The following is a 22,835-nucleotide window of genomic DNA, read 5'->3' as shown; positions in this document are numbered from 1 at the left end:
ATGTGGCATAATGCAATATATTTCATTTTCAAGGCAGAGATAAGCCGACTTGTAATTTGGTTTTTATTTTATGTCACTGAAAAATATTCAAATTGTACAACAACGCTACAGACGTTGACAACTGATGTTAGAATTAACAGCTCACATCTGGTAAAGAGAGAGCAATACAGTCCTCTGTTTAGTGGTAATAACTAGACCAGCATTTTATAATGCACCACACACAGCAGACACAATACAAAATACTCCGCCTAACTACATGTAGTTGCAGTTCCTTAAATGAGACACTTCTCTTTTTTTTTTTTTTTTTAAGAGAATTTACTTGAACTCCCTACCGCTCCACCTTCGCCAGACCCAAGACCTCTTGACATTCAGGAAACACCTCAAGACATGGCTCTACGACCAGTAGCTCCCCCCCCCCCAGCGCCTTGAGACCCTAACGGGTGATTAGTGCGCTCTATAAATCCTTGATTGATTGATTGATTGAATAAATCATCATCAGCAATTTATTTTACCACCCATTAAACAAACCCTTTAGTTCTACCTTCTATGATACACATGTAAAACGGAACAGTGGTGCTTCTGAAAGTACTTTCACCCAGCATAGACTTTTGGTTGGGTCATGTCTCCTGTAAAGTGAAATTAACCAGATCCATTGTAATAAACCAAGAAAGGCAGATCTGTTCCACGACAGTGATGGAGCTCATACTACCAGGGGCTGGGAGTTCCATTTGACAGGACAGCATCTCCCCTTAGGCGTCTAAGCAGGGGCGCACATAGGCCCCTGCAGGTCCTGCAGTACATAGGGAAAGCAGGTGTGGGGAGTTGGGTGGATGTTCTGTAACCCATCCAGGAGGGATTAGAAAGAATGTTTTCAATGCACCTAGCAGAATACAGCAGATAGAGCCACTTCCCCCTGATGGAAAGGTAGGACGGTAGCACCAATCATTTGTGTGGAAGGCACATTCTAACAATCTAATAAATGTATTTTCATAACTCTGTGTGCTAGGATACTTTAGCCCAGTATAGGAAGCCCTGTGATTTAACAGCTTAGAGATACAGCGCATGCAACAATTACAAAGCTAGGTTGCCTAACATAATGTTCTTATTTTATAAAAAAAAAAGCCCACTTGTTGGCCAGGACACTACAAGAGTGCATGGGGCGGAGCACTGTACACCTTTATGCATGGCACCCATCAAGAAAAGCAATTTTTTTTTTTAATCAAGCAAGCAAATTAAAACCTAAAGCATCTCCGTGAGCGGCTTAGGGTTTACGGAACTACAGACAAAATTATGGTTCAGTACATTTTGTAAAATCTAGTTAAAATAAAAGTGTAACAGTGTGGACAAGTCACAGAAATGTCTATGTGGCTTTGGAAGCCACAAGTGCCAGATAATCGTAAAGCAATGTAGTTGAAATGATATCAATAATTTACTAGTATGTTCGCATAATAAATGAATTTAAAAATGTTGCGCGAGTCAACAATATGACGGGGCTATGTTTGGGGGAGTCAGCTGATATTTTGGAAAAATGTTTTCCACAAAACTACTGTCCGTGGTACAGGAATTTGAATTAACATTTTAATGTTAAGATGTATGTATTTATGTATAAGACTTTATTGTACAATTAAAGAAAACCTTTGCAAACACACATCTCATGGCATATGCTCAGGACAACAGTTCAAAACAGAGTGTGAACCAACGTCAAAAACTCAATAAAACGTCAAAAACAAAAAAAAAAGGATCCCCCGGCGCCCAAGGGAGTTAGTTGAGACGTTAACAGAGGCAGAAGTGCAAGACAGACGATTATAATATACAGATACTTAGCAGCAAAGCAGGAGAGGCATTCTTATAAATCAGATACTTAGCAGCAGTTTAGATGAAGGAGCAAAAACAAAGTGCCAAAGAGTGCGAGGGAAAGTGCAAAGTGCAGAAACTACATTTTAGCCGTTGTTATAATTAGCCAAAGCATTCCACATAGCATTCATTTTGAAGACCAGGGTAGATATGCAAGGTGCAGGTCCAAAGGCAGCGGTAGTAGGGTGTTTAGCAGCGGCGACGCTACAATATTCCGCACAGCGTTCCTCTTGAAGGTTCGAGAAACTAGAAAGTGCGCTGTAACAATGGATTATCCCTGGGATGCCTCAAATGTTCAATAGCTGCTGTGAAATGGGGAGGACAGCTTTAAGGCCAGAGTTTTGCAGCAAGGATTGTGTTTTTGGAGCCCAGTTTCACTGTGGTCGTCTTGAGGAATTTAACAGTTTTGACATTGAGGTATTCTCCGAGTTCATGCTGGTGATTACAGTCTGAGGCCGGTTCGGACTCCAAAGAGAACAAAGTCTCTGCCAAGAAGATATTTCCTTAGCTGTAGCTAAAAGGGGCAGATGCATAAATGTGGGTAATAGCTTTCTAGCTCATGCCACACAAGCGACACACTGCTCCTTGAGCTGCATGCCGGAAGTTTCACTCAAGTGCCACTAGTCAACAGTATGACCGAGCTATGTTTGGGGGAGTCGGCTGATATTTTGGATAAAGGTTTTCAAGAAAACCACCGTCTGTGACACAGGAATTTTGTTTACCATTTTAATGTTGTTAAGTTGTGCCTTTAAAAGCCAACTTTGTCAAGCAGTCGAAGATCTTACAGTTTGGGCAATAACTTTTAACAATGGCCTCAGTTCAGCAATCGCAAAATATGCATTCAGTTTGTGTGCTTGCATCTGAACTTCAACATACACTCGTAGTGAGGCCTGGCATTAACAAGACCTTTTATTTTAGTAATCTTATATAGATAATATACTTACTTGAAGGGGTTTTATATCAGCCAATTTCACAGTGTGTATGTGTGTGTATGTGTGTGTGTGTATATACATATATATATATATATATATATTGTTAGAAATGGGGTTTTTGGTTGGCAGTCAGGTTACCCCCTGTCCAAGCAAAAGCCCTCACTCTAGTCAGGGTAAGTCACACACTATCCAAGATTATCCTGTGCCCACCCTCTGGTAGCTTGGCACGAGCAGTCAGGCTTAACTTAGAAGGCAATGTGTAAAGTATTTGTGCAATAAATCATACAATACCACCATATAGCACCACAAAACTACACCACACAGTGTTTAGAAAAATATATAATATTTATCAGGATAATTGTAGGTCAAAAAGAATAAAGTTGCAATGGAAAATTTTAGAAATATCACAGGGAAGTGATATAGAGTGTCTTAAGTCTTTAGAATGCAATACAGTGTCTTTCAAGCACAAAGTACCTGGTTTCTGGTGGAAAATCTCCTCAGAGGGCCACAGGAGAAGAGATGCGTGGAAAAAGGGGTGTGTGCGTCGATTTCTCCTCAGCACACACAGACTTGCGTCGGTCTTTTCCACGCGGGGAAGTCGGGCGTCGTTTTCCGGCGCGCAGACAGTCTCTTTTTGTGGATCGCGGGGATTACCAGATGTCCCGGGTCTGTGCGTGGATTCTCCCGCTTGTTTTCCGGCTGCGCGTCGTTCTGCGGGGCTGCGCGTCGAAGTTTCGATCTCACGGTAGGCGTCGCGTCGATTCCTCCTTGGAAGTCGGGCGGCGTTGTCCTTGCGAGGCCGTGCGTCGAAAGTTTGGTCTCACGGCAGGCGTCGCGTCGATTTCTCCTTGGAAGTCGGGCGGCGTTGTCCTTGCGAGGCCGTGCGTCAAAGTTTCGCACTCACGGTGGGCGTCGCGTCGATTTCTCCTGGAAAGTCGAGCGGCTTTGTCCTTGCGAGGTTGTGCGTCGAAGTCTCGATCGTCCCGAGGGCGTCGCGTCGATCAGCGTCGGTGTGCGGCGTTTTTCTCGCCACGAAACAAGCTGTGCGTCGAAAGTTTCGGCGCACGGAGCGTCCAAGTGAAAGGAAGAAGTCTTTTTGGTCCTGAGACTTCAAGGAACAGGAGGCAAGCTCTATCCAAGCCCTTGGAGAGCACTTTCACAGCCAGACAAGAGTTCAGCAAGGCAGCAGGGCAACAGCAAGACAGCAGTCCTTTGTAGAAAGCAGACAGGTGAGTCCTTTGAGCAGCCAGGCAGTTCTTCTTGGCAGGATGTAGTTTCTGGTTCCGGTTTCTTCTCCAGCAAGTGTCTGATGAGGTAGGGCAGAGGCCCTGTTTTATACCCAAATGTGCCTTTGAAGTGGGGGAGACTTCAAAGAGAGGCTAAGAAGTGCACCAGGTCCCCTTTCAGTTCAATCCTGTCTGCCAGGGTCCCAGTAGGGGGTGTGGCAGTCCTTTGTGTGAGGGCAGGCCCTCCACCCCCCCAGCCCAGGAAGACCCATTCAAAATGCAGATGTATGCAAGTGAGGCTGAGTACCCTGTGTTTGGGGTGTGTCTGAGTGAATGCACAAGGAGCTGTCAACTAAACCTAGCCAGACGTGGATTGTAAGGCACAGAAGGATTTAAGTGCAAAGAAATGCTCACTTTCTAAAAGTGGCATTTCTAGAATAGTAATATTAAATCCGACTTCACCAGTCAGTAGGATTTTGTACTACCATTCTGGCCATACTAAATATGACCTCCCTGCTCCTTTCAGATCAGCAGCTGCCACTTCAACAGTGTATGAGGGCAGCCCCAATGTTAGCCTATGAAGGGAGCAGGTCTTCCAGTAGTGCAAAAACGAATTTAGGAGTTTTACACTACCAGGACATATAACTACACAGGTACATGTCCTGCCTTTTACCTCCACAGCACCCTGCTCTAGGGGATACCCAGGGCACACATTAAGGGTGACTTATATGCAGAAAAAGGGGAGTTCTAGGCTTGGCAAGTACTTTTAAATGCCAAGTCGAGGTGGCAGTGAAACTGCACACCCAGGCCTAGCAATGGTAGGCCTGAGACAAGGAAAAGGGGCTACTTAAGTGGGTGGCACAATCCGTGCTGCAGGTCCACTAGTAGCATTTAATCTATATGCCCTAGGCACCTGGAGTGCACATGACTGGGGACTTATAAGTAGATTAAATAGTTCAATCAGGTATGATCCAAAGTTACCATGTTTACAGAGAGAGAGCATATACACTTTATCACTGGTTAGCAGTGGTAAAGTGCGCAGAGTCTAAAAACCAGCAAAACAGTATCCAAAACGAGGAGGGAGGCAGGCAAAAAGTTAGGGGTGACTACCCTAAGGCTGTCAGGTCTAACATGTGTCCCCCCCAGCTGAAAGTGGGGAGAGCTACCCGACCTCCTGGGAGCTCTCATCGCTAAGGCGGAAGTACCTGGAGAGACCATCAGCATTGGCGTGGTCAACCCCTGGGCGATGTTCCACCGTAAAGTCCATCCCCTGTAGGGAAATGGACCACCTCAGAAGTTTTGGATTCTCACCCCTCATCTGCATGAGCCATCTGAGGGGTCTGTGGTCTGTCTGAACTAGGAAGTGAGTCCCAAACAGGTAGGGCCTCAGCTTCTTCAGGGCCCAGACCACAGCAAAAGCTTCTCTTTCAATAGCACTCCACCTCTGTTCCCGTGGTAATAGCCTTCTGCTAATAAAGACTACCGGTTGATCTTGGCCCTCCTCATTTAGCTGTGCTAGGACTGCCCCTATGCCATGCTCTGAAGCGTCTGTCTGCACGATAAATTCCTGGGAGTAGTCAGGGGCCTTGAGCACGGGGGCCGTGCACATGGCTTCCTTTAGGGCGTCAAAGGCTTTCTGACAAGCCTCTGTCCAATTCACCAACCTAGGTTGCTTCTTGGACGTGAGTTCGGTCAAGGGGGACACAAAGGTACCATAGCCCTTGACAAACCTGCGGTAGTATCCGGTGAGGCCTAAAAAGGCTCTCACCTCAGTCTGGGTTCGAGGTGGTTGCCAGGCCTTGATAGTTTCGATCTTGGCCTGGAGTGGCTGCACCTTGCCACCACCTACTAGGTGTCCCAAGTACACCACGGAACCCTGCCCAATCTGGCACTTACTAGCCTTGATGGTCAGGCCTGCCTGTTGCAGGGCCTGAAGCACCTCCTTGAGGTGGAGCAGGTGTTCCTCCCAGCTGGAACTGTAGACAGCTATGTCATCCAGGTAGGCTGCACAGAAGGCATCCTTGCCAGCCAGGACCCCGTTAACCAACCGTTGGAAGGTAGCGGGGGCATTTTTTAATCCAAACGGCATCACTCGGAACTGGTAATGGCCGTCAGGGGTGGAAAAGGCGGACCTTTCCTTAGCCCCCTCAGTCAGGGCGATCTGCCAGTACCCTGAAGTAAGATCAAACGTACTCAGGAACTTGGCAGCGCCTAGCCTGTCCACGAGCTCATCAGCTCGGGGGATGGGGTGAGCATCAGTCCGGGTGACTGAGTTGAGACCCCGGTAGTCCACACAGAACCGGAGTTCTGGCTTCGCACCTGGGGCAGTAGCCTTAGGGACCAATACCACTGGGCTGGCCCAGGGACTACTGGATTTCTCAATGACCCCTAGAGTCAACATCTTGGAGACCTCCTCCTTGATGCTGGCCTTCACCTTATCCGACAACCTGTAAATTTTGTTTTTCACAGGGAGACTGTCACCGGTGTCAATATCATGAACACAGAGGTGGGTCAGCCCAGTAGTAAGGGAGAACAGGGGGGAGAACTGCTCCAACAGCTCATAACAGTCTCCTTTCTGATTTAGAGTCAGGGTGCCAGACAGAATGACCCCGCTTACTGACCCATCACCTTCTTGGGCAGAGAGGAGGTCGGGGAGAGGTTCACTCTCCTCTTCCGTTCCTTCATCTGTGACCAGAAGCATGTTGATCTCCGACCTCTCACAATGAGCTTTTAGTCGGTTCACATGGAGCACCCTTAGGGGATTCCTAGGGGTTTTGAGGTCCACTAGGTAAGTGGCCTCCCCTTTCCGCTCCTTTATTTCAAATGGGCCAGACCAGCGGTCCTGGAGAGCTCTGGGCTCTACTGGCTCCATTACCCACACTTTGTCTCCAGGTTGAAACTCTACCAGGGTGGCCTTCTGGTCATACCATTGTTTCATCACCTCTTGACTGGCCTCAAGGTTATCTTGGGCTTCTTTCCAGAAGCGGGTCATCTGGTTGCGGAGGGCCAACATATAGCTGACCACATCCTGAGGGGGTGTCTTTGGAGCTTTCTCCAATCCCTCCTGGACAATGCTTAAGGGTCCCCTGACAGGGTACCCATAGAGAAGTTCAAAGGGACTGAACCCTACCCCTCTCTGGGGGACCTCTCTGTAAGCAAAGAGAAGGCATGGTAAGAGGACGTCCCACTTACGCCTCATGGCCTCAGGAAGGCCACCAATCATGCCTTTCAGGGTCTTGTTGAATCTCTCCACAAGACCGTTCGTCTGGGGGTGATAGGGTGTGGTGAACTTGTAAGTTACACCACACGCATCCCACAGCGACTTCATGTATGCGGACATGAAGTTAGTGCCTCTGTCAGACACTATTTCCTTGGGGAACCCCACACGGGTAAATATCCCCATCAGGGTTCTGGCCACCACCGGTGCAGTTACTGTCCTTAGAGGGATTGCCTCTGGGTAACGGGTGGCATGGTCCACCAAAACCAGGATGAACCTGTTGCCTAAGGCAGTTTTGGGGTCCAAGGGGCCAACAATGTCGATGCCCACCCTTTCAAAGGGGGTGCCAACGACAGGAAGTGGAATCAGGGGGGTTTTGACCCTTTTTCCTGCTTTACCACTGGCCTGGCAGGTAGGACAGGATCTGCAGAACTTGTCTGAGTGGGTCCTCATTTTGGGCCAATAAAAGTGGGTGTCAAGCCTGTTAAAGGTCTTGCCCTGCCCCAAATGTCCTGCCAGGGGAATGTCGTGAGCCAGACCCAGTAGGAAGGTTCGGTAACATTGGGGGACCACCAGCACACGTGCTGCCCCAAAGCCCGGAACCTTAGGCTCACTGTAAAGGAGATCATTCTCCCAATATAGGTGGTGATTGCCAGAGGCGTCGCCGGCTGCCTGGTTTGAGGCTTGTTTCCTCAAACCTTCTAGAGTGGGACATTCTTTCTGCGCCTTGCAGAAGTCCTCCCTGGTGGGTCCACCCTCAACTTGCCAACCAGCAAGCTCAGGTAAGTCACCTAGGGCGGCGATGTCTTCCCCAGTTGGCTCGGAAGCCTCCTCCTCAGGAGCCCCGTCAGCCACTGTGGGAACAGCGGGGGCCGGTTTCCCGCACCCCTGGTCCCCCCTCCTGGCAGCTCTCTGGGCCATCGTTCCAGGCTCCAGATGCCCTTGACTTCCCTCTCGGTCAGCCATGGACCGTGTGGTCATGCAGACCCACTCAGGTAACCCTAACATCTCCAGGTGAGACCTGAGCTCTACTTCTTTCCAAGCAGTGTGCTCAAGGTCATTGCCTAACAGACAATCTACAGGCATGGCAGGACTCACAGCTACTTTCAGAGTACCAGAGACCCCCCCCCACTCAAAGGGAACCAGAGCCACCGGTAGGTGACTCTCGCGATTGTCAGCTACTCTGACCTGGTGGAATGTATTAGGCATTATCTGCTCTGCTGACACCAGCTGACTCTTGATAGTAGTCATACTGGCTCCTGTGTCACGTAGAGCCTCCACCCTCTGCCCATCAATGGTGACCCACTGCCGGTACTTGGAAGTATTTCTAGGCATGTGGGCCTTGGGCACCATTTCTCCTTCTCCCAGGGACACTAGGGAAATCTCTACCTGTTCCCCAAAGCTAGTTGGGTCCATCTCCCCCCCGAGTGCTACACTAGTCAACCCAGGTGCCTGTCCAGTAGTGGACGGTGCCCTCTTGGGGCACTGAGGATCGCCTTTGTAGTGACCATATTGGTAACATTCCATGCATTTGGGGCTAGATTTTCCTGACCTGTCAAATGTCCCTGGCTTTCTCCCAAATTTGGAAAAGGAAGGGTTGCCACCCCCTCCCTGGGAATTCTTTTGGGGGCCTTTAGAGAGTTCCTTATCTGTAAGTTTATCTCCCCCCTCTTTCTTCTGTTGGGAACCCTGACCACCTTTGTGGGAGTCCCCCCCAGGTACCTTTTTGGACACTCTGGTGCTAACCCAGAGGTCCGCCTCCTCAGCAAGCTTCCTGGGATCAGTCAGCTTACTATCCACTAGGTGCTGGCGCAAATCTGTATAAGTAACATTAAGCATATGCTCTCTCAGGATCAAATCATATAAACTTTTATAATCTGCTACTTTGTTGCCCCGCACCCATCCATTCAGTGCCTTACTAGAGAAATCAAAGAAATCTACCCATGTTTGTGTGGTTTGTTTGGTGCTGTCCCTGAACCTCTGACGGTATCCCTCAGGGGTCAGGCCAAACTTGGCAAGTAAAGTGGCTTTCTGGAGTGGGTATGTGTTTTGATCCGGTGGATCCAATGTGAGAAGTGTGTCCCTCCCCAATGGCGGCACATAGCCCCACATAGCTACCCCCCATTGCCCTTCAGGAACCTCATGAGCCCTTAGTGCAACTTCATAAGCAGCTAACCATTTATCTATGTCATCTCCCACCACAAAACTGGGCACCACATTTTTGGGTATACGAACCTTCTTTTCTCCAGCAGGTCCTGTCTGCATGCTGCCACCATTATTGCTGGATTCAGACTGTCTTGCCTTGATCTCCAGCTCCTTGAGACTCAGTTCATGAGCCAACAATAGTTTCTTTTCAGCCAAAGCTCTTTCAGCTTCCACTTGTTTGGCTGCTCTTTCAGCTTCTGCTTGTTTGGCTGCCCTTTCAGCTTCTGCTTGAATCTGTTTGGCTGTCCTTTCAGCTTCAATCTGTTTGGCTGCTCTTTCAGCCTCAGCTTGTTTGGCTTCTCTTTCTGCCCTCCTCTCCTCCTGTTGCGCCTCAATTTTCATTTTTGCCATTTGCAATTGGAACTCCCTTTCCTCTCTCCTTTCCTCTGCGGTCAGGCTTTGCATGGAGACACTGCTCCCTGGTCTGGAAGGGTGCACAATTGCAGTGGTAACACCATCCATAGATAGTGAAAATCCTTCTGAGGGGCCATTTTCTGGCTCCCCTTCCTCATCATCCTCTAAATGGGCTTCTGCCCAGGCCCTCAGCGCCACTTGAAAGTCCTCCTTTCTGGAGGCCCCTTGGGTGGGTACCCTCAATGCCCTGCAGAATCCTCTTAGTTGTTTGACCGTGTATGTATCCAACTGGACTAGGTCAAAGTCCCCTGTCTGAGACCCAGTCAGAGACATGTTGAGTGAGGATTTAGTTTTTGAAAATTGTCAGGAAAAAAACGGATTTTCAAAAAGAGATCAAAACCAAGTTGACCTTCAACTGTCGGTAGGTAGTGAGATACTTAGCTACTGTATGTCACTGCACAAATACAAGTCCTATCCTCACCGCTGATCACCAATGTTAGAAATGGGGTTTTTGGTTGGCAGTCAGGTTACCCCCTGTCCAAGCAAAAGCCCTCACTCTAGTCAGGGTAAGTCACACACTATCCAAGATTATCCTGTGCCCACCCTCTGGTAGCTTGGCACGAGCAGTCAGGCTTAACTTAGAAGGCAATGTGTAAAGTATTTGTGCAATAAATCATACAATACCACCATATAGCACCACAAAACTACACCACACAGTGTTTAGAAAAATATATAATATTTATCAGGATAATTGTAGGTCAAAAAGAATAAAGTTGCAATGGAAAATTGTAGAAATATCACAGGGAAGTGATATAGAGTGTCTTAAGTCTTTAGAATGCAATACAGTGTCTTTCAAGCACAAAGTACCTGGTTTCTGGTGGAAAATCTCCTCAGAGGGCCACAGGAGAAGAGATGCGTGGAAAAAGGGGTGTGTGCGTCGATTTCTCCTCAGCACACACAGACTTGCGTCGGTCTTTTCCACGCGGGGAAGTCGGGCGTCGTTTTCCGGCGCGCAGACAGTCTCTTTTTGTGGATCGCGGGGATTACCAGATGTCCCGGGTCTGTGCGTGGATTCTCCCGCTTGTTTTCCGGCTGCGCGTCGTTCTGCAGGGCTGCGCGTCGAAGTTTCGATCTCACGGTAGGCGTCGCGTCGATTCCTCCTTGGAAGTCGGGCGGCGTTGTCCTTGCGAGGCCGTGCGTCGAAAGTTTGGTCTCACGGCAGGCGTCGCGTCGATTTCTCCTTGGAAGTCGGGCGGCGTTGTCCTTGCGAGGCCGTGCGTCAAAGTTTCGCACTCACGGTGGGCGTCGCGTCGATTTCTCCTGGAAAGTCGAGCGGCTTTGTCCTTGCGAGGTTGTGCGTCGAAGTCTCGATCGTCCCGAGGGCGTCGCGTCGATCAGCGTCGGTGTGCGGCGTTTTTCTCGCCGCGAAACAAGCTGTGCGTCGAAAGTTTCGGCGCACGGAGCGTCCAAGTGAAAGGAAGAAGTCTTTTTGGTCCTGAGACTTCAAGGAACAGGAGGCAAGCTCTATCCAAGCCCTTGGAGAGCACTTTCACAGCCAGACAAGAGTTCAGCAAGGCAGCAGGGCAACAGCAAGACAGCAGTCCTTTGTAGAAAGCAGACAGGTGAGTCCTTTGAGCAGCCAGGCAGTTCTTCTTGGCAGGATGTAGTTTCTGGTTCCGGTTTCTTCTCCAGCAAGTGTCTGATGAGGTAGGGCAGAGGCCCTGTTTTATACCCAAATGTGCCTTTGAAGTGGGGGAGACTTCAAAGAGAGGCTAAGAAGTGCACCAGGTCCCCTTTCAGTTCAATCCTGTCTGCCAGGGTCCCAGTAGGGGGTGTGGCAGTCCTTTGTGTGAGGGCAGGCCCTCCACCCTCCCAGCCCAGGAAGACCCATTCAAAATGCAGATGTATGCAAGTGAGGCTAAGTACCCTGTGTTTGGGGTGTGTCTGAGTGAATGCACAAGGAGCTGTCAACTAAACCTAGCCAGACGTGGATTGTAAGGCACAGAAGGATTTAAGTGCAAAGAAATGCTCACTTTCTAAAAGTGGCATTTCTAGAATAGTAATATTAAATCCGACTTCACCAGTCAGTAGGATTTTGTACTACCATTCTGGCCATACTAAATATGACCTCCCTGCTCCTTTCAGATCAGCAGCTGCCACTTCAACAGTGTATGAGGGCAGCCCCAATGTTAGCCTATGAAGGGAGCAGGTCTTCCAGTAGTGCAAAAACGAATTTAGGAGTTTTACACTACCAGGACATATAACTACACAGGTACATGTCCTGCCTTTTACCTCCACAGCACCCTGCTCTAGGGGATACCCAGGGCACACATTAAGGGTGACTTATATGCAGAAAAAGGGGAGTTCTAGGCTTGGCAAGTACTTTTAAATGCCAAGTCGAGGTGGCAGTGAAACTGCACACCCAGGCCTAGCAATGGTAGGCCTGAGACAAGGAAAAGGGGCTACTTAAGTGGGTGGCACAATCCGTGCTGCAGGTCCACTAGTAGCATTTAATCTATATGCCCTAGGCACCTGGAGTGCACATGACTGGGGACTTATAAGTAGATTAAATAGTTCAATCAGGTATGATCCAAAGTTACCATGTTTACAGAGAGAGAGCATATACACTTTATCACTGGTTAGCAGTGGTAAAGTGCGCAGAGTCTAAAAACCAGCAAAACAGTATCCAAAACGAGGAGGGAGGCAGGCAAAAAGTTAGGGGTGACTACCCTAAGGCTGTCAGGTCTAACATATATTTTATATTTTCACTGAAAAAAACAATGGTTACAGGGACGTTATAGTTAGGTTCTGAATTTACTCGTGGAAAACCAGTGATATTCAGCAGTTAGAGTTCTTTTAAGTAACTATAACTCGCACCCCTTCGAAAAGAATTGAGTGTGTTGCCTCATTAAACTTTATTGACTTTTCACCAGCAGCCGGGAGTGTGTGTGGTTTTCTCCTGTATCAAGAGTGTTCTCTTGGATTAATTCAGGTTTCCACACCTGCGCACGTGCCGCAATTAGTGGAGTTGGTGGGACACAATGTATGTATATATATATATATATATATATATATATATATATATATATGTATATATATATATACGCATCATTACCGCTTATCTCCTTTTGACAAAATAGCCTTTGCGCTACCAGAGACTGATCAAATAAATCAAAGCTGCTCCAAGTGACGATGCAGTGAGAAGTGAAGATCAGTAAGCCATAACAAATAAACGAAAAGGTACAAAAACATATTTACAATATGTACAAAACAAGGGCCAAACCCAGAAATGAAAAACATTACAAACACAATGTAAAGACCATTTAAGTTGCAGTACCCAAAACAGTTGACATTTCGACCCCCAAGTAGATTAATCATTCAGGGTCTTCATCAGGAGAAACACATGGTATCGACCAATCCCGATAAATCTAGGGCCATTTCCAAAACAAATCTTACTATCTTATAAATCTTACTTTCATGCTAGTAATGTACAAGTCACCTATAATGTGCAAAATGCAGACCCAACAACACATGCCTGACCTGCTCCAGAGAAATGATCAGCCACTGTGTACTATATATGACGACTGGTGGCAGCATCCTATCCGTATCAAGATCACACACATGTGTATATATATATATATATATATATATATATATATATACACACACACACACACACATAAATTCGAATGACACGGGGTCCGCTGCTTCCTCAACAATAAAGTCTTGCAAAAAACATGTCAAAACACGCACTGAAAGTCAAAAGGCTAGCAGTCATTGTCAGACTTATTGGCTTCGACAGTGTTTTGTTCACAAAATTGTGCCCCTCCTAAAATGCCTTGGTGTGCGCCAAGTTTAAAGAAAATCAGTCTAGATGCACAATATGTGCCACACAAATGGCTCTTTCAAGACACACAATGCTGAAAACCACTTTCTACACTGCTGTCCTTGAGCACAGCATTGTGATTGCTCAGGATAATAAAAATAATAACGTTGTTGTAGCATTATATACATGTTTTTTTCGTCAGCCCTTTCAACACAAAAGGAAAACATTTTTCTTCTACTATGTAGCATTAGCTCTGGCAGCTTTCATTTTCAGCCTCTTTGCTAATTTGTCCTTTTGTGAGGGAACTAGGTGTTCCTGAATCAAAGGTTTAAAAGCAAGGTGAAGTACATACACCGAGACCATCATTTGTTTGTGCCTGTCCTATGTTGTGTGCTTATTTTTAAGCAAAGTGAAATGTATCGGCTTCACTCTGTACCCTTGGAGGTGAACCATGTCAGAGAACAATAATGCAATTAATTCTGACCGTCTCGACCACTGAAAGTTAAGCAGTCCTAGTTCTTTTAACAGTCCATCTATCACAATTTTTAGATAAAAACGGACTAATTACTCAACGGGAATATGTATCATTACTCTTACATTTTGCTATCTTTGAAATAGGATAAACTATCCGGATTAACAATTGCAAATGCATGTTCTTCAGTATAAACCCGGAAGGCAACAGACTATCAGAGTACAGTTGTAAGATGGCAGATACCAACTTCCATTTAATAAACATGTTCTAAGTGTTTTTTAAAAGCCAGAAACCTTGGTAATTAATAACTACAAAAACAATGATGTGCATCCCATCCCTACTTATAATAGCCTCATAGTAACCGTTATTTGTTTTTATATATTGCCTTCGACCAAAATTCCGCAGTTTTTCTCAAATTGTCTTTAATGAATTTTTCAGGGTTAAATTCAGATACTGACAGTAGTACAAGTACAAAACGTCATAGATATGAACATGAATGCCAGTGATATCCAAAGGTTTTATTTAAAAAAGGTGCTCCGAATACCAAGACTTACTGTCAGTTCTACAAAGAAGTACTTAAGTATCACTGCCCAACACAATCCCGCCAAACATCCCTGAACAGTAAAACCAGAGTGGTGGAAATGAAGAAATATGCATCATAGCCAGAGGACCAATTTTAATAATACTTAAGAAGGCCGTGGGGTAGGACAATCGGGGTAGCTGGGGCTGCCGCCCGCTTTCCTCAGAATCAAATCAGGAAGAGTTGGAGGGCTCATGCATGGGTAGGACATGTAAAGAGTGGGAGACCCATCCAAAAAAACTGCACCAGTGGACCCCAGATGTATTTGAAGTTATTGTAGTTGTCTAAAAGAATATTAGCCACTCATGGCATAGTTATCACCTAGCATAACCGTGCATGCCATTGGGACACTGAAGGTGCTTCAGATTTCTTGCAGGAAGCCGTCAAGGCCATCTCAGCTATGTCAAGGCAGAACCAGAGAAATACCAATCACCAGAAGTTTGGTGTTTAAGGGTGCCCTTCTGCAAACCCTGGCATGTTTGGGAGAGGGTGTCCCAAAATGTCTTTGATTTGAGCTAGTATTTCAGACCAAAAAGGCCTAATAACCACACAGTCCCACCAGATGTGTTGAAAATCCCCAAGTAATCTGCATCCCCTCCAGCAAAGATCAGTTGTATCGAGATATATTATTATTATATATATATATATATTTTTTTTTAAGTTCGGTGGGATATGGGTACCAGTCGTACAATACTTCATGGTGTGCTTCCCTCACTCCCACTTAATCTTGGGATATATCTTCACAGTTTCCACCATAGTTCAGGATTAACTAGTCCCCCCAATATGCATTCCCAAAAAGCTATGTGACGAGGCCTGGTGGTGGGGGCAGCTGTTATCAAAATGAGTACAGAAATTAAATTAAATGCAGCCCCGGGATCCACCTGCTTGTCGTGCAAATTTCTGTATGGGTAAGAGTTCTCAAGTGGCAGCATCTCTTAACTCTGGGTTAAGTACCCAATGTTTCAAATGTGTGTCATGATACCTCTCAGACCTTGGTAGAGACAATTCTCATTGGCTATTGCCAAAGGTAAGGATGTCCCAGCCATGAAATAGGTCAGATATGATAAGGCAGCCCCCCACTTTCCAGAGATCAAAGGGGCCCGGCTTGAGTGCATGCAGGAATGCTGGGCAATAGTGAACAGGGGTAAAGGGCAGCCCATCTAATGGCTCTACTCACCACATCCCACACGTTAAGGGTCATCTCTGTTGGAGTAGTAAGATATGCTTTAGGTGGAGTTTGGCTTCCAGACAATGTCCCAAATATATCTGATCACCACCGCTCTGTCCATATGGAGCCAATGTTTATCTGATTCACATAGGGACCAATCTGAAATCACTCTCTATTGTGCTGCCCTATAGTAAAGCTGAACGTTTGGCAAGATCAGGCCCCCAGCATCTTTTGTTAGCCTTAGTAATTTCCAAGGGAGCCAGGCTTGGCGATCCTGCCATATAAAGCGTGGCACCAGGGAATGAAGGGTAGGGAAGAAGTCTTGCTCCAGCTCAATAAGGAGTCCCTCAAAAAGGTAGAATAGTCATGATAAGACAGTCATTTTAACCGTGTTGATGTGACAAAACCATGTTATGTACATGGATATCAATCTCATGAGGTCAATTTTAAGTTGTTGGAGGAGGGGAGGATAATTTGCACGGTAGAGATCAGTCACCCGGCGATCTTGATTCTGAGATAAGTTAGGTACTTCTTAGCCCAGTGGAAAGGGGTGGAGTTGACTGACCCTGTCCAACACAGAGATGGAAAACAGTTTGTGGAGGAAAGACTTATGTAGATTAATATGAAATCCTGCCACTGCCTCATAGGCTCTTAATTCAAGTTGTAAGGCAGCTAGAGGTGTCTGGGGACATGAAGGACAGCAAGATATAATTCGCAAATAGATATTTTATGTTCAACACCTCCAAAGGAGAGGCCTTGGATAGCGGATGTGGCTCGCACCTTAGTCGTTAGGGGTTCAACATTGAGGGCAAATAAAAGCAGGGATAAAGCACACCCCTGCTGTGTTCACCGTTCTAAACTAAAGAAATCAGAACCTTCTTGGTAGCTTTCTTGACCAGGTGGACCACCCTTTGCAAATTGTCATGTGTCTGCCTTCCTTTAATGAAACCAGACTAATCTGGGTGGATCAGATCTGGCGTTATGTCCTCCAGTCAAGTGGACATTATCTTAGTATAGATTTTGGCTTCAAGGTTCAGTAAGGCAATGGTTCTGTAGAAAGCATAGAACTGAGGATTTTTTCCAGGGTTTGGGATGACCGAAATCAAGGCCTTGCCCATCATGTGCATCACCATGCAAGCGTCAGATATGTCGTTAAACAGAGCAGGCAGATGGGGAACCAAGTCTGAACTGATCAAAGAGTGTGATAGGGTGAAACATAACTTTACAATGAAGCGCAAATGATTGGCGAATAAAAGTGTAGTACGCTGCGAGTGTGAAAAATAAATGCAGTTCTCGAAGCATCTTTCAGACCCACTGATCACCGTGTGATGGCTTGCTTCAAAACTTTAGTAGAACAAGAGACATTAGTTAATGTACAAAGGTAGCCTGATTAGCATTCAGGGCATATATTCTGCGGCTGCAGTACACACATCCTACCAGCATTAGGCCCTTTGACTAGCATAATTCTCCCTTCTTTGTCGGACTTACAAACTACCGGTTTGAACTTCAAAGAAGAATGGAATAACAGTGCTACTCTGTTGTGCTTGGTGGGAGGAGAGGATTGATAGATATGGGGATATGCTTTGTGGTTCAACCTGTGTTCAGCACTACGTTTGAGGTGGGTTTCCTGCAGCGCTACTATACCATGCCTCCGGTCCAGGAGGTATTTCCAGAGTTTGACGTTTAGCCAGAGAATTCAAACCTTTATTATTCCATTTTGGGTAGTTAAGACTATGGCAACCCTTCACAACCCTCTTCTCGTAAAAGCCCCAAGACCTGTACTCAATGTAGCCTCTTTCCACCCTAACCTCAGATCTGTTGAAGGAGAAAAATCTCCCCCACAGCCCTCTCTCAATCCACCCGCTGCCCACTCATGTAACATAAACCAAAATAAAGCCCATGGTGTACCAATGCCCTGGCTACTAGGTATCATATACTAGGGACTTCCAGGGTGCAGCAGATTGCCAATAGTGGGTGTAAAACATTTATCAGCAACCCAATTTAGGGGAGAGAGCACAGTCAGTGGGGTCCTGATTAGCAGGATCCCGGTGAACAACAGTGTAAAAACACTGACATCAGGCAAAAAGTTGGTGTAGCTATGCTAGAAAGACAGCATTTTCCTACATGACAAATATGCAATCTTCCCTGATCTCTAATTCAATAACCCACATTGGGAACGATTCTCATCATGACAGTAACATACCCACACAATCCTGGTTGAGCATTTGTACTGACACAGTAAAAAGCTGTTATTTTTAAGGACTGACCGATCTTCCCTCTGTGATGTATTGAATACAGACACATTTGTTAAGACAATAACAAACAGTGTGACTTGCTGGGGTAAATGTGAAGTAGAGTAGCTATGTGAAGAATCGCTATGATGGAAGCTTGTAATGGGGCATTTCTTGGTTCTTTTATGCTGGCCGATCTAGCAACTGACTGCCCCAACATACTTTGTGCTCTGCTTGGCCACTCTATTGAACCATAAGTAATTCTCTGTTCTGCCTGCTGCCAATCACAGGCAGAATATCTAGGCCTCGAGGAAGAAAAGAACCCTTAAGATCTACTACCATTGTCACCAAATTTGCACCAGACAGTTCAATTGATACATTTTTCAAAAAACAAGTATCCAGTTTGGAGGTGCATGCTGGAAACAAATGATCAAAGTAAGTCACTTATCAAATTGTGATCATCCTCAGAGAAATAACTGTCTTTATTACACAGTCTTTTTTTTACAGTGACGGGAGGTTTGGACTTATTCTGTTAGTCATCTCTATTTGTTTTAGGCGGTGCAAAGGAGAGTACCTGTTCTTCGGAGGTAAATCAAATTAAAAAGAGACTTTATAAATAAGCTGTTTGCTCGTGTGGTCTGGCTTGATATGGCCCCTGCCGTGTCAAGTGAGTTCCACAATAATTTGAGACCCTGGGGGTGTGCCAATACTGATGTTAAATGCACCACTGACCCAAGACTTTCTAAGACTGTGTTGGTTTCTTTGCTCAAAGCGGCAATTGCACTGGTTTAAAAGTATGTGATAGAAACAGATGAAGGATTTGGCTTACCTCCATCCAACACCAAGGCTTTACTCTTTATCGTAATTGTTTCTCTTTTTCTTAGATGATAAAATTGAGAGTGGTGATCGAGCACCCACCAATGACTGGCTCAGAAGGGCCCTTTAGGCCAGGTCTTTGCCTGGTGTAGACGAAGAGTGCCTCGCACGTCAGGTGAACACACCAATATTTATAGGGTCCTCAGCATCTCTCCTCCTCATCCTCGTGGGGCCACTGAACTCTAGACCCTGGAGTCCACAATTAGGAATCCGTAAATTATGTAAAAGTAGTTAGTTAGAAAGTATACACTGCAACAATAATATAGCCAAATCTATATTATTGTATGAGTTTTGAACATTTTTTTTTATATTTAACTAAAAAAATTATTTTCGAAGCCAGTTCATACTCATGCAGGATGATGCAACTGCTAAGAAAAAGAAGTGGAAAAAAAATTAAAAGAAAAATAAATTGTGCAACCAGCAATTCATTTGAAGGCTTTCTATATCCAAAAGAACAAAAATCTATTTGTTTTAACGATGTGATCAGTCTGTCAATAGATTCCTGCAACTCTACTGACACACATTTAAAAAGAAGGCAAAAAAACCTGCTACATGCACCAAAATGTTAACTTTAAAACTGAGGAGGCATTAATCGATAGAGGATGGATACTCTGAGGAAACGTTCAAAGTGGATGCTGGACTTGGGTAGGGGTCTTTAAACTTAACATCTCTTATTCAGCAATATGGCATATATTTTGTCCTTTTGATAAAACATTAGTACTCTAGTTATTTATTAGAGATTTGCAGTGAAGCTACAGTAGATCAACGAGAAAATCAACTTATAGACTGCTGTTTAAAGTACATCTTCCACTCAGCCTGCCAAACCTATTTATGACATGGGTGACTAACATATTTGAAAATGTATAGAAATGTGTCATTTTAGCGTTCAAGAATTCTAATCGTGATAAATCTACCACTCTGCCCGTCTACTGCCGTCACAGCTATAGAATAAGATATTAGTTCTACAGCTTATATTCCAGTAACGCGATGTTCACATGTGCCACACTTTGGTTATAAATGTTAGCACTCTAGATGCTCATTAGAACTCTGTGGTGAAGCTCCATAACACTTTAATTAAGTACAGGCCGCTGCCCCTGTGTAAAGTGTATTTTGTATTCAAAATATTAGACGTTTAGTCTCACGATAGAGAAAGATATTTGTGAAGATACATAAATTGTGTCTTCTATTTACATTCTGGAGCACTTGCCATCATTTCCATGAACAAATCATCTGATGAGAAAATCATTGTCTAACAAATATTGTTTATCAGTGCCTAGTAAAAGTTCAGCATTTTTTACATGGTGAAATCACCTTGGAACTCAAACAATTTCCAAATTGTCATCACCAACAAAAGATTTGTAATGTAACTAAAATCAGTTATTAACCTTTTTTTACATTGATCCTATGCTAAGCCTGAAAACTAGGCTTTAACTACAATGCATTTAAATGGAACAAAAACAGTGACGTCTTATAAAAAATATAAAAAATAAAACAGCTGTCCTTGTAACCTTCTACCTAAACATTCCCATGATCGAGCACCAGTGATTTTCACCCCAAATTTTAACGTTTGATTTACAGTAGCAATATTATCCAAGGAGGAGGGCACACTATGTAGGTATTGACTGGGGTATCGATTCGGGATCCTCCAACCTCAACATGGTTAATACCTACCTGGGAGTGCCCTCTCCCTTCAATAAGATTGTTTAAATAGGTTACTTACCTTTAGTAATGTTCCTTTTCATGAATATGGGGACTCTCTGAGATTCCAATATTCCTTCCTTAAACCTTTCCTAGCTTTTCTCATTTATTTCGTTAGTTGACACTGCTCGGAGTTTGCAGCACCACCTTATGGCTCAGTCAAAAATAATGCATCAACTGCCAAGGGGGTTCAAATGATAAAGCACCCATTATCCATGAACCTACAGATAAGTGAAAAAAATAATAAAATAAAACAACAAACTACAAAAAAAGAAATCATACCATACATATTCTGAAGGAGGAGACTGGGAGGGGTAAACAATTTGCTTAAGTTATCATATCTACCAGAAAGAACACTGCCAAAGGTAAGTGTCTTAGTCTTCTAATTGATTTTAACTCTAGTGGATTCATTACTTGAAGACTCCCAAAGCACGCTTAACGATAGAGTGGTGAGGATAATATTCCCCAAAAACCTTTTAGAAGAAATCCTGTAACACAGACTCCCTTTCCCCGGAAAATGTTGTGTGAATGAGTAGACAGAAGACCAAGTAGGAAAATTACACATGGGCTGAGCATGTATATCTCCTAAATGCACCACCGTCACAGGATCACCTCTTGTGGAATGAGAACTAAAACCCTTTGGTGATGGGTTCCCAGCCGAACCACAACATTGTTTACCATCAAAGAAATCAAATGCGAAAAGGCCTGTTTCAGAAAATACAACCTATTTTCAGGCCCTGGAAGGATACAAATAAGTTATCTTTCCGAAAATCACTTGATCTATATATATACAATAATAATTTAAAACACTCATGGGTCCAGCCAACAAGCCTCTCTTCCACTTTCAAAAGATGAAGAAAAAAAATAAAACTGGACATGAAATTGTTTGAGATACATGATGCCCCTTGCCTTGGATGAAGGACTCCCTAAAATACTTGGGGATTCGTATCAGCGCTAGCAGACCAGTAGTCATACTTCAAAATTACGGAGTTGCTATATCTGCACTAGAAGATGAGGTCGGGGATGGATCAAACTGCCTCTCTCCTTAATGGGGAGTAGAGCTATAATGAAAATGATTATTCTCCCAAAGCTGCTTTATCTGTTTATGACATACCTATTTCTCCAACTCTTAATTCTTTTTCATACCCTTCACTCTCTTAAGGTACATCTTGCCTGGGCAGGAGGACGGCCTCAAATTCATTTGGAAACTCGGATACAGGCATAGGATCAGTGAGGCCAAGCAGTTCTAGACTTTAAACTTTATCATCTTTGCGCACAAGTTAAATCGAAGAATATTGGCTTAGGTATCCCCCATCAGACGCATTTCGCTCCCAAGAATTATCAGGCACATCCCACTCCTCTCCTGTCCATGATCGGGCAGTCTTTCTAGCAGTCCCGGGGTGAACAAGACAGGGTTGCATGTATGCAGCAAGCTTGGGTCCGAATGCAGGCTCGGCTGTGTCATCAAACACTGTATGCCCCTAGGCAGCTGATCATCCATTCCCCGTTGCATCACATACTGCAGGAGAGGGTAGTCACTCGGCGGGTAAAGCGATGGGGTATGATAGAGATGGGTCATTTTTTTCCCCGATGGGCATTTCTGTGACAGATCAACTACTAGTACTGGTGACCCACTGGCCACGCTAGACCCGTTAACCTTTTTTTCAATATATGCAAAACTCAGACTCTGACCCAGAATTCCCAGATTCTCCAGTTGAGTGTAAGACTTTTACCCTTGTTCTCATGGAGTTTTCTCCTCAACACTTCTCTCACCTCTATGCCTCAGTACAAACTGAGATGCCTTTGAGTGTCCAGCTGGCTAGGATTCGATGGGAGACAGTCCTAGGTAAATCAATATCAGTTAAGGATTGGGCTGCATTTGAAGCCCAACACAATCTTTCTCCCCAAATGGCAGACTCTGTCTTATACATTATCGCTTTTTCCACCAGACATATTACACTCCAGTTATATTGTGTCAATATAAGCTGCAAGCGCATGATCAGAGCGCTAGACGCCATTGAGGGGGAGGGCTGATTTCATGAATCTAGCTTGGCTTTGTCCCCTAGTGTTAGCCTACTGGCAGGCTGTCGTCTCCATCTTCTAACACATCTGGCGTCTACCTTCACATCCTTTGCAGAACTGGTGCTACTGTGTCACCCACTGGTTATACCTGATGACAATAAATGTTTTTTTACC

The 22,835-nt window shown here is 45.1% G+C and overlaps 1 protein-coding gene across 4 annotated transcripts in view; it reads right to left on the bottom strand.

The window, feature by feature from the left end:
- The window catches only part of DIAPH3 (diaphanous related formin 3), a 1,960,340-nt gene that overhangs the window by 1,007,028 nt on the left and 930,477 nt on the right, over positions 1 to 22,835 (bottom strand). The gene's annotated exons all lie outside the window — the stretch shown is intronic.

The sequence above is a fragment of the Pleurodeles waltl genome, chromosome 8, assembly GCF_031143425.1.
Source record: "Pleurodeles waltl isolate 20211129_DDA chromosome 8, aPleWal1.hap1.20221129, whole genome shotgun sequence".
NCBI lineage: Eukaryota > Metazoa > Chordata > Amphibia > Caudata > Salamandridae > Pleurodeles > Pleurodeles waltl.
The sequence above is the reverse complement of the archived record's forward strand: the minus strand, read 5'-3'. Positions and strand labels throughout refer to the sequence as shown.